The 13,591-nt window shown below is 36.6% G+C and overlaps 1 protein-coding gene across 3 annotated transcripts in view; it reads right to left on the minus strand.

Moving 5' to 3' along the window:
- KIDINS220 (kinase D interacting substrate 220) overlaps positions 1–12,726 on the minus strand; it is a 2,951,961-nt gene extending 2,939,235 nt beyond the window's left edge. For all 3 annotated transcript variants that reach the window (XM_044073258.1, XM_044073248.1, XM_044073241.1), the window contains exon 1: positions 12,522–12,726. The gene's annotated coding sequence lies outside the window, so the exon portion shown is untranslated. The remainder of the gene's footprint in view (positions 1–12,521) is intronic.
- Positions 12,727–13,591: the final 865 nt, after the last annotated feature.

The following is a 13,591-nucleotide window of genomic DNA, read 5'->3' on the forward strand; positions in this document are numbered from 1 at the left end:
AATAAGTGACAATAAATTACTACTACAGTTTACTGTCTTTCTGAGTGGGACTTTATGGCAGTAAACATTCCAGACGAAAGTTTATACAATATGTCTTTTTGTAAGAACCCCATCACCATCATGTGTTGAGGCTTATTTTCACATAACCAGAATGTAATTATTCTAACTTTGAAATCAGCTATCTCAGACATCACTGAAAAACATAATGTACATAAATTAATCTTTTCTCGCACTACAATTTACTATAATCTCAGAGACAGTATATATAGTAGGTCTGCAAAACAAACAGAAATAATTTCCATGTACTTTTTATGCACTTTAAAATTCACACAAACTATAATATTGTAAAGTATATATTTTTAAATGTCTACTATCTGAAGGAAAATTAAATTGTTTTATAATTAAGATATATCTTTTTAACCAAATGACATTTAACTATCTGTAATTCATACAAAGGTTTATCAAACAGAAAATGAGTGAAGCACAATAGGCTGAAATAAATCTTAAGACAGCATAATTATTGGAAAAGCAACATGACAAAAAATAAAATAACAGTTACATAAAACAGGCCTAACACCAAATTCATTTAAAACATTATGCAACAGACCACCCATTTAGAACTACATAATGTAAAGCACACACACACACACACACACACACACACACACAGACACACACACACACAGACACGGCTTATCTTTCAAACCCCCCTGCTACTTGTTTATTATAAGTCTAAGTAAGCCATTCCTATGCAAAAGAGAACACTAAAAATATTGGTTATTTAGAAGTTTGTCCCTAGCCCAAGGTGGTGTGATTTGAAAGTCAAACAAATAAGTAGGGAGGTTGGGGGCACAAGCCACACATTGGAAGGTTCAGGCCTCACCCCACAGAATTATGATTACACTGAATGCTTACACCATTGTACAAAGATGAGTGAAGGGTTAATGAACAGTATTTTAGTGAGTCTGTTATTTAAACAAACACAAAGACATTCACTTAGTACATCAGAGGGTTGTTATATTTTTTATATTTTGGTTGTAAGCTATTTGGAACGATAAGAAATGATCAATTAAAATTTGACTGCCATGTCCAACAATTTATAAAAAAAAAAAAAAAAAAACTGGGTCTCATCTATAGAAACAAAAAATTCCTAACTCTAGACTCTCCTTGCTCAAGCTTACCTACTTCCAAGCCTTCTCTATGTTGCCCCAATCCTTACAAATCTTCAGTCTTCTTTAATTACTAAGCTGGAACAGGCATACAATAAAACTACAAAATTTGCTGAAAACATATCACTTTCCTCTCACCACTGCATGGCACTAAAGAACCTACAGTGGCTCAAATTTCCCTATCAACTTCAACTTTCACACCTCCACATAATTCACTTCTTACTCAACAAATCCTCGGCCTTCCCCTCCCTAGCCAATCCTGTATCTCACTATAACCCTATATGCCCACTCTGTAGCACAGACCAACTTCTTCTTCAAATATGCAAACCCAATAAAATTATTGGGGAAAGTATTATAAAAATATTCAGTATCTAATAATTGGAACAAACTCCCACTCAACATAAGAAGCATTAAACACTCCAATATTTTCAAAAAAGAACTAGAAAAATGTCTAGCTAAATTGTGGATATGCCCTTGTCATGACCCCACATAAACCCTGACCTCTTCCTTCTGCTACTTATTTCCTCACCTACTACTTCTACCTAACACAGTTAGGAGGTTAAGGCTTAAACAGATTTAGCCCCTATTCCTTAAGTAATAAGAACTTGTATAAAGTTTCTTCCCATGTGTTGGTCTGTTGTATCTACCATAGTTACGTTTATCATTTGTTTTGGATTTCTCAATTTTGTAAACTGTTATATATTGCCATTGTTTCATTTTTTGTATTTTTGTTTATTTTAACTTTGCTTAATTTCATAAAATTGTATAAGTATCTGGAGCTTTTCTCCTCAGGTCTCCACTGAAAATGGGCTTTAACTCAGTAGGACCAGACCAGTTAACAAATGTCAAATAAATAAATAGATAATTTGGTGGATATGTTTCCTTGTAAACTAACAGGTTAAATACTAGAAAGCTGGCATTTCTTGATGTGATCAGTGATGAGCAAACAGGTTGATATTTCAACAATGGGTTCTACCTTATAGATATACGATATGTACATGCACATTACTGAAGAAATTTACCATAAGTGGTGAAACGCATGTAAGGTCTCCAAGGTGCAGCTTAATTCACAAAAATAGCTTTCCTTTCTCTTTATCTCCCACTAAATTCTTTTATATCCCCAAAAATGACAACATTAAAAATTACAATATATATATAATATACTGTAGTTCCATAATATCATTACAATGGTTAAATATGTATTTTGAAAATGCAGAAGCAAAGCATGAAAATGCAATTGGAGAAGAAATGTTCTCCAGCAAGTTATTAATAGCCAGAGAGACCCTAGTGAAAAACAAGTGCACCTATTTATGGTAATCAAAGTCAAGTCAAAGGTCATGAAGCACAGTTTACAGAAAATGAAATGGCTACCCTGTTTTTCAGTTGCTAAAGATATCAGCACTCAAATCTATCTACAAACCACCAACAAAAACAAATACACGCAAAAACATACTAAAAATAAATAGCATACTTGGAAACAAGGAACATGAAGACAGACCTAGAAAATATAAAATACACTGAAAGTGGAAGTCAGAATCCAAACCAATACAGGATGTTTTTACAGGCCTACACACGCACACACACACACACACACACACACACACGAAAGAAATACAACAAATATACACACAATAAGGTATATATTTAACAGTCACTTAGAAACAAAGCGACAAGTCATGCTATGAGTACAATGGACGTCAAGTAGTCAAAACCTAAGACACACAGCTCACACCCAAGTGATACAAAAAATCCTGATAGATTACATTAAACTACTAATAAAAAGTGACTATTTTATGTCACATGTGTAATGTGTGTGTGTGTGTGTGTGTGTGTGTTGCTATCACAGCATTCTGTTTACCAGCAATCTTTCAGGAAGAGTTTGATTTCTTACACCTGGCAGTCAGTGAACACAAAACATGTTCAGCAGTCATCTCTACAGCCATGAGCATCTCCAGCTCTCCTTTGGGCATGTAATTCATTAAAGTCTTTTTTTAAAAGGAAGTTGATATAAATGGTAGTTATTCTTTCTGGCTTTGTTTTCTTAATTAGGTGACCTTTGACACTGTTCTCCTTTGCCAGTAGAACTATCACTGCATATACATAGCCTGAAGTCTCTACATGTCTCTTGCACTAATTTCCGGTAAGCTAATTAACTTTAGTAGTCTTTATTTTTTTTTGTGACCAAGGCCTCAGTTCTGCTAACAGCAGTGAGAATTCCGCTGAGTGTATCTTGTAGAGAGCTAGCCCCACACCTAGGTAATCTTTTCTACAAACAATTTGGAGTACCTTTGAAGTCAAGATGCCACACTTCTTCATCACTGAATATCCATTCAGTAATTTTCTGATTATGGTGCTATTAATCTCTTTTGTTCAAGTACTACAACCAATATGTCAAATTAGATGCTGCTATGTTCCATGTTTCACTGCACTACCGGTTCCAACATATTAAGCGTAACAGATTCCAAACCTTTCGGAAAACCATTTTACAGATTATAGCATTAAATGTTTTGTAAAAACAGCATAAAACTAAATCAGCACAAACTGTTTTGTTATATACATTCATTATATTAGGAGTTACAATTCCTCCTTATTGTAATTGCAGCACTTCAGTTGCAATATGACTAATGGTATAGACATCCATATACATTTTATAAAGTCTAGAGCTGATGCACGTGTTGTTTAGATGGGATACAGACACACTAACTGTTATTAGCACTGTACTTGGACAGTGAGTCATCCATTCTTATGTTTAATGTTTCTTACTAATTTGGATTCAGAGCTGCATATGAGGATGTTTAGTTTTGAGATAAGTTCTGGATGGTTTAATTTGTTCTGGATGAAATATTTCTCCCTTGCCACTGAATCATCTTAATATGAAGATCTTTCATGACTGGAGCCAGACGTCTTGTGTTCTGTGATTGAGGAAGTGTGCTCTCGCCCCAGGTACAAGTCATTTGTACTAAACTATGATAGATATAAACGTCTAAAACGTGAAAGCCAGAATGCAGACTAATTTAGGTATTTTCGCAGGTGTCCACAATTAGAAGGGCCATAGATTTCAGGAAATACAGCAGGGTCCCTCATGCACAGCTGTGCAAGGGGGAATGACTGAGATCATACCTCTCATCCTTTAAGACCAAGAAATCTAGGCAAAGCCATATATAATGGTGGTAACAAAGGCACAAAAATAAGGAAAAGTTTTAAATATTGCTCTTACAAACTTTGATAGTTGATAGAATAACAGATTTTGCATTGGCATGAATTTTCTGAACAGTATGACGTCTGTAACAAACTTCTGTCATTATTTTTTTACTTCATTCATCAATGATGCGATGGTGGTGCTGCGGTAGCGTTGTCGCCTCACAGTAAGATGCTGTCCGGTTCGATTCTCAGCTACAGCGTCTTCTGCGTGGAGACATGCGTGAATGGGCGTACCTTCATTGACGGTTTGCATCAGGGCTGGCAACTCGGCACGTAAAAATCTACTGCCAATCATTAGCGGACCGGAGTTTCGCTGTGGCGACCCCTAACTGGGAAAAGCCAAAAGACACAACAACATTCCTCAATGATTTGCCAGAAAAACAAAGTGTTACGTGAAACAGACCAAAAATATGAAACAAAAATCTGGACATTCTGCTAAAATCAGGACAGCGGAGCGGTATCACTGAGATGGCTGTCACTAGATTACCAACAATTAGATAAGAGTTGTGACATGGCTGCCAGTGGGGTGTAAAATTAGTCTTTTGGTAGAAAAAAACATATCCTACCAACTTTAAACTGGAATAATTGAAGTCTTCTGCAGGTCTGCTGTGATAACAAGGTCCTGAAACATGACTAAAGGTCAGATCCCTTGTCCTTCATATACTTGGTGAGAGGAGGTTACTAGTAGCCTATCGTTTAGATAGGGGAAGACTTTGATTTGTGTGTGAAGAAAGGCTGCAACTACTGAAAAATATATTTTTCAGTCCTTGATGGCTGATGCCAAACAGAAGGGCCTTCAAATAGTAATAATGTCTGCATTTCTCCCACATATCCATCTCAAACAATAGGAACCATCTGCAATACTTTTATCTTGATATGGAGGTGAGCATTTTTTATGTTCATCATTCGGATGAGACATTGTATTGAGGCCCCAAGCTGATGGTAGTTCAGGTGGATGCAAAAGATCCCATGGCACCTGTTGTAAAGTATAGGGGAATTTCACGGATGCCTTGGCCAGATTTCCTCTAGTAGTATAAATACCACCTCAGTTCTCTCATGAAAAGAGGCTACTAGCCTAGTGTGATTAACCCAGTCAACAAAGGATGGATAGGTAAATAAATAAATAAATAAATGTTCACAAGGTACACCCAGTTTCCATTGCAAGGCATCCAGAACTTCACCGTCTTTAAAAAGTTGTAAAGAATGTGCCCATAATCTGTTCTTACAGCCAAAGTCCACAAAATACTATATATGAGGCATGAGCAATACTATGTACAAACTTTCCCTGTGGCCAGACTCCCAAGAGAAGAGGTGAAATTTAAGGCTTCTCAATATAGTCCTTGGAAGTCTGACCTCCCCAGACTTCATTTACATTGATATCATGGATGAGTTATTACGTATCAGTATGACTGTCTGTATTCATCTGAACTTTGGATTGCCCTGATTTTTATAAGCAATCATGACAAACATGATAGGCATTATTTTGAAATAACTTACCACTCAATTGCATTTTTAAGGTTAACACGTTTATTGATAGTGGCAGAAGGCCACTCCACCCTGGAAGATCAACTAGATATTAATGTTTTTAGTAAATGGCCTCAGAGTTTAATTTTTGTTAAATTTTTATTGTATTATTTTGTAATTTTCAATTATGTTTTTGTTTCTTGTTTTTTTTTTTTTTTAGAAATGGCTGTATAACAGTCAGTGAATATGTCTGTCTACTGGTGTGTGTGTGTGTGTGTGTGTGTGTGTGTGTGTGTGTCCATGTGAGCTCATGTATGTGTGTGTGCATATTTAAAATAATTTTTGAAAGCAACAACTGGCAGTAATCTGACTGGAGCTATGACATTCTACTTTGAATGGTATCAGACAGAGCAGACATGGATTCTGACTGGAGTTGTGACATTTTGTACGGTACTTTATAAGAGTACAGAAGTAATGCTTGTATACACATACAAACACACACACAAACTGTTTTTATATGTTGCTTGGCACAATTGAAATTATTTTTTTTAGAACTGAGGTGACAAAACATGGGTTTTATTTATAAATTGCTTGGCTACACTGAAATTGTCAGCTAATTGTTTTTTTCCCCAATTTGAACTGATATAGGTTGACATTATTTTGAAAGCTGTCAGACTGTAACATTTGACAGCTATTTTGACAGCTATAAAACCATGGATCCTCAGCTGTCTGGTAGTTTAATGACAGGATTACTGACCTGGTAAACAAATTGCAATGACATTATTTCACTTTGTAAAGAGTCTGTTTTGCCCATTTTTTTTTAAATTGGGACATATGAAGAGTAAACAGCCTAATTTTTCTAAGGTCTGAACAACCACATTTCAGCATTTACAAATGCCATTTGATAAGTTTACTTATTAGTGATTAATTACACAATGTTTTAAGATTAGAATTTAGAATTCACCGTTAAAAAGGTTCAGTTTTTTTTGACAATTTGGCTTTCTTATGATCAAGCAGTCAGTTACATGGCTCTGTGATTACATTTAATAAATTAAATTATGCTCTTTTGATGGAGATAGGACTTCAATTGTATCATTTAGTGTGTACAGAAATCCTGCCTGTGAAAGTAGCACTGCAACCATGACCCGTTGTTACATCACTATGCCCCATGTGCAGTACAATCTCATACGTTTGTACAAAAATAAGAAAGCAGACCTCAGTGTATAACAACATACACTGGTGATGTGAATTAAAAAAAAACACTTTAATTTTAAAACACATTTTTGAAAAGCACTTTAACCTGTCTTGAAGCATGCTGTCACAAAGTGAACTTCAACCTAGTATTGCATAAGCATATCTCTCAATTGTCAGAACGTCCAGATTTTTTGCCTCATATTTTTGATATATTCCTTATACAATTTTGGTTTCCTGACAAAATCATTGACTACAGTCACTAAATAATTACATACATTTGAGTTTTACCCTTTATATGCTTCCAAAAGTAAAAAGCTGATGGAAAAGACATTATTCCAGTAACTTTTTAAAGTTTATATGAGCAGTATTTAAACATTGTCCCTGGTTCTTGGCCTCTATCAGCCCATTAATTTTGGCTTTTTCCAGATTTCTTATGCTTTGAAGTTGAGAAGTGTGTACATAAGTTAAGCTTACAAGCAAAAACATTAAAAATAAAATGGGTAGACTGCACAATAGATGAGATACAGTTCTGTACTTCGTTGAATGTATGTTTTAGTGAGAAAGTATACTGCTGTGACTTTGAATGTTCCATTTTTGATGTCAGGAAATGTTGAATGTCAGATTACTAAATTTGTTTGTGCTGTGTGAGCTGTGCTTGTGCGCAGGCAAGTAGGAATTTGTCAGATAGGGTTAGAAGAAGAGCTAGATAAGGGTTAGACTGAATGGTGTGTGCGTGTACGCGTGTGCATGTGTGTGTGCGAATGTTTTTGTGTGTGTGTGACTGCGAGTGTTTCCAGGTTAGAGTATGGGCTAGGTGAGGTGACAATTTTAGTGGGGTTTTTTTTGTGCGTGTGTGTCATATATAGTACTACTGTTAGGGAAAGGGTTTTGGTAAAATAACATGAAGAGCAGTGGCAGGGTTAGGATTAGGGTTAGCATATATGAATAAGGTGGTACGGTGGGAGGGTTGGGGAGTGTCTCATTAAAAAAAAAATCCTGTAAAGGCTAATATTGGTGTAGTCTGCAACATGAAAGACATACTCATGAGAATTAGAAACTATATTACATTTTTATTGAACAACATATAAAAGTTATGTTTTGAAAGACTGGAAGAAATTTTTATAAGTTCTAATAGCGGAGTATTTCTTTTTTGGATGAGTGTAATGTTATGATGCTTCTGAGAATTCTAGTAATGAATTGTGGCTTACTGTACTTTCATTTATATTATGGAAGACGTGGGCAGAAAAGTGCAATAATGAAAATACTGTGGAGGACACTGACATAACTAGCAATTATATAATGTAAACGTAATGTTATTTTGGTGTATTTTTGATATAATGTGCATTTTACACATTTACATCCACCTGAGCTACCAGAAAATCAGTCAGATGAAATCTCAGTTTAATATCTCATCTACAACATGGCAACTCAGGAGTGCAGTAACCCCAAAGCCCAACACCATCCCATGGTGTCACTGTTGGAACATTGATGTAAGCTCTTGGGGTGAGATAGAACCTACAGCTTTGTGATCTTCCTGGTATCAAAATAGTGTGCGTTTCCTCCTGTGCCACTGGTTTATCTTATGGCATGCTGCTGTTTTCAATATACAAGTATGTACTGCAAATCAAAGGAAAGCACTGGTAAAGTACTTAGACATTAATACTTCAGAATAGAAGTTGTGCCTTACTGTTCGGAGTGTTCGAATGAGTGCTATTGAAACTGCTTTATATTTTTGTTAATGTTAAAAATATATCATGCATTGACACTATTTTATAACACGGTTTAACTTCATATAGATGCAGTGTGTCTAGGATACATGCTTTCCCATTGCTCTGTGTTAAAACGTGTTAAAAATATATCATGCATTGACACTATTTTATAACAAGGTTTAACTTCATATAGATGCAGTGTGTCTACGATACATGCTTTCCCATTGCTCTGTGTTAAAACGCGTTACAAAGTATAAGCACTTAAAATGTTTGCTTTGATTAGATACAGTATGAAATGAAACATGCTGATTTTTATGTTATGAACCTTGCTATTTAACTAGGCCTTCAAGGTCAACTGCAGCCCTTGACCGTGACACAACTGGATCTGACTGATGATGCACTCTTCCATGTGTTCATTATTTTATGGCTCTAACAATTCTGGACTTAAATGTTCACCTCACAAGCATGCACAAATACATTATTATGGATCTAGAACTGGAGCTGGTTTGTGGAGAGAGAGGAAGAAAGACAGAAGGTGTGCTAATACCTTTCAACCTCCAAGCATAGCACTAGCCATCAAAATCATAACATATGGTCAGAAAGAGGAAGCCTTTTTTATTTATTTTTTTAAATAATGTCTTTATATACTAGACCCTACATGGTAGTGGTAGTGAATCTTTGTATAGGCTTAGTTTATAAAAAGTATCTACTGAAACAGGTATGACTTTATCAGGAACATCATACATCTAGGAGGAGCAAGCCCAAACCAACCTGAGGCCCAAAATCATAGTCTTATGCTTAAATCATAGAGTTGTACCACTGGAAGAGCCTTTAAAGTTACATTGTTGTGATGTGCTTCTACCATGTTGCCCATTATGTGGATGTCAGGGTTATCACATATTAAACCAGTTACAATGCACAGATTCATGGCTAATATAAATACCAGCAAAGAAGTTCTGCAGTGTTAAACACTGGAAATAATAACACCTATGCTGTGCTTTGTTGGGAAATGGTAAGTTTCCTTTTAAGGGTTTGTGTTTGAGAGTTAAATTCTAGTAGTTTACTTTTGGTCATTTCCACAGAACACACATTTAGACTACAGCTGCGATTCATAGATAAGCGCTGTGAACCTGGCATAAAATGTAGTAGAATGTAGAAATATCCAGCAAGACGACGACCACTTCCAAATGAACCACCACTCTTTACTCATATTAAGCGTTTTCCTCTCCACTACAGAGGCTTCATCAGAATAATTTAGTACACACACCTAGCCATTTAAATACCCACCCCCAATTATCCAATTCACTTTTAATTCACATTTAAAACAATATGTACCAATAAAATCACCCCTGTCAGGTTGCAAAAACCATGAAAATATCATAAAAAAAATCTATCATAAAAAACTCTATAAATGTGAATTAAAAGTGAATTAGTTAATTGGGGGTGGGTATTTAAATGGCTGGGTGTGTATACTAAATTATTCTGATGAAGCCTCTGTAGTGGAGTGGAAAACGCTTAATATGAATAAAAGAGTGGTGGTTCATTTGGAAGTGGTCTTCTTGCTGGATATTTCTACTGTTTTTTTGCCTTTACATTTTCATGTAGTAGAATGTAGCTTTGAGTTAATCACATCAGTATCTGAGGTGTGAGGAAGGCATCCATTTGTCAGTGCTCCTTGGATGACACCGACCTCTGCAAATGATGTCAGCAGATGATGAGAGCATTTTCCTGGTCATGTTAGAAGAACAGTCTATGCCACTCTCTTGAGAACTGAAAACAGAGGCCACCAGTTGTCCTTCTAGGTCTCCTTCACCAGAGTGAGCTTGGTCCCCCTGCTGACAGGTAGATCTGGCAACCACTGGTAACCCACCACCAGAAGCATTGGCCTGCTTCCACTTAGGGGTGCTACCACTCCACAACCTTAACCACAAGCGGACCTGCCAAAGAATGAGAAAATATGAACATAATAGTACTTACATATGGTACACATACAATTGTAGTTAATTAATGGAGTGTCACACATGGTATATATACATTGTTGATGGCAGAGTTGCTCCTACCACCTATGATATCCTGCCATGTTCAGCACTCACTCCTCCTCTGTAAAAGAAAATATGCACAACTCAGTTAACAGGTGCACCAGCTACTACAACAGCAGGTGCAAATATATAGAAATAAATATATATATATTTAGGTCAAAATGTTGAATGACAGTTATACAAAATTGGGATGGTCAAACGCATGGTTCCCAGTTCCCATAATGCTAACCTGAAAATGTTCGCATCCACCTTAGTGAATGCTAGTGAGTGCGCATTCGCTCATATGAGGTTGACATTCTGATTGGAGATCGCACTACAGTGGGGATTGGGAAATTTACCCTTTTCGTCACTGTAGTGCGATCTCAGAGTTTATATATATATATATATATATATATATATCCATACACACATATATATTATATATATATATATATATATATATACATATATAATATGCAGCCCATCATGCCCTGGCCATTGCAAGTCATCTGCTAGTCAGAGTGTATCTCAATAGATAGGAGGTAGGTATGTCTCCATATGCTATACACACTCCATCAGCCAGCAAACACAGTTCTATACTTCTACTCCTTTCCTGACATAGAATGCAAGAAGCCCAATGCTTCAGGCCATGACAATGGGCATCACCAATGCTAAAGACTTGGCAACTTAGCTCGACTACTGGAAAATGTGATCTTAACACACCAAAACTTAGTAGCAGAATACAAAGCTACTAAACTCACCTTTCAGAACCTTACTCCATATTATGATTTTGCTACTATTAACAACTGCAATCCCAAACCACTTCTGCAAGTGATGATGACTACGCTGTACACATCCCCTAACCTGTATGGGTGTGGTTATGTCTGATATACAGTGCAGCCTGTTCAAGCACAGCCTTGCATAGCCTGAAAGTGGTAATGCATGCAGCATTTTATTGAAGGCCACCGAGTCTCATAACCATTCACACCTTGCCAGTACCTTCCCTTGGGCTGCACCTCCTTTCTCCCGGAGGGCCATGCCAGTCAGTACTAGAGTAAATTTGTGGACATCCATCCAGTCACCTAGCTTATGTTTAAAAGAATTACATATAGAAATCAGTGATTTTCCTGTCTCTACCTTAAAATCACCAGTAAACCTGTTTCAAACGAAAGGTGATTTGTAAGAGCAAGCATTGTAGTGCTTAAATCTCCATTTAGAGATTCACCTGAAAGTAAACAGCGCGTTGTGTCAATCAATATTGAATCCACGCCCAAAGGTATGTCAATCATAGCGGACACGCCCATTCGTGCGCGAACTAGTCGGTGGGTTCCTACACTTCAATTACGCCGAAACACCTATCCCTCAAGCACAAATAATAACAAACTCAAAAAAATAAAGAAAAAAATAAATTTAAGACTGTCACGTATGAGAAATAATTTTACTCCTTTTGCCAACCTGAATGCGGTGACAAGCTGTATGTGATGACAACTTATACCTTTACAAGATCAAGATTAATCATAAATGAAAAAGCCCAATACGCAAGGATTTATTTGTGATGGAGGAGGGAAGAGGGGGAGAGGGAGGTAGAGGGTCGGAGAGAAAGAGGAGCAAATAGACTCATAGATAATACAGAAATTGTATTTGCAGGTCGAACGACGCAACACAAGCTGCACACAGCTGAAACCAGCTATATAACAACGGAGATGTCATCATATTGTCGACCCTTTCTGCAAAGCAAATTAAGGAATTCCCAAAACAGGACATACCTGGCAAGATCGAAGGAGAACTGATTTTTCTTTTCTGTTCCTCTTTTCTTTTCCCTTTCTTTCTTATCCTTTCAGTATCTGACACGACATCGTGTGATAGAACCAGCTTCCAGAGAATTGATACCGATAAACTCTACAGATTGTCGGACAGTAAAATCCAATTCGATTCTCAAAATTTCATCTAACGTAAAGGCGCAGAGGCATACTCCAGGATGTCTAGATGAGGTAATACGTATCGAAGGTCAATGGGCGGAGCCTTCACGCAAATTTTGAAGGGATGACAGTCTCTCACACAAACACAACAGGATCGATACTATTGCTGAGATATTCATTGCACATAAAGGCAAGGAGTTTTTTCCAAACCCCAGATGTAGTCGCTTGATACAAACTCAACCCGACCAACCTTAATTTCATGAAACCTCGCATACAAAGTGAATTAAAGCTGTACATTGATACTAAACATTTCCATTCTCAGGCACCAAATGCTACACTAAACAATCTATGTTGACAGGAAATCACAGCATAAATGTAAAAGAGGTCACTTTACACTCCCTAAGATTTCTTAAGATATAGGTAAACCATCCAGACACCATGTAAACATATATCAAACGAAGAGAATTAGAACTGTCAGGAAAGGAAAAATTTGAAATAAATCACTTACATCTGCACTAGCAAACACAGAAGCCTTACAGCTGAAAGAGAATTATCTATTGTCTATTGAGTCACTGCTAGTTTTCTTCCTTCAATAGGAGGTCCCAGTATACTAAAATCAGATCATTGCTTGTAGAAATTCCCTAGCAGTTCCATTTCTTGTATTACCAAAAAACAACTAATACACTTACTCATATCTCTGAGTATTAGTATTTTAGTACAGTAAAATTAAGGGATAAAGGAAATGCACCATTTCTACACAGAGATTCGTCAACTTCTTACACCAACTATCAAAGCCGTGTTCCAACATCTCTCCCATGATAATTTTAGCAAACATCTTACTATATAAAGTGCCCTGGACTGATTATATTATATACGCAGCAAACTGAATCCAAGCTTCCCTCCAATATAGTCCAAGC

The sequence above is a fragment of the Protopterus annectens genome, chromosome 1.part1 (genome assembly GCF_019279795.1).
Source record: "Protopterus annectens isolate FY-2018-M chromosome 1.part1, PAN1.0, whole genome shotgun sequence".
Taxonomy (NCBI): Eukaryota; Metazoa; Chordata; order Ceratodontiformes; family Protopteridae; genus Protopterus; species Protopterus annectens.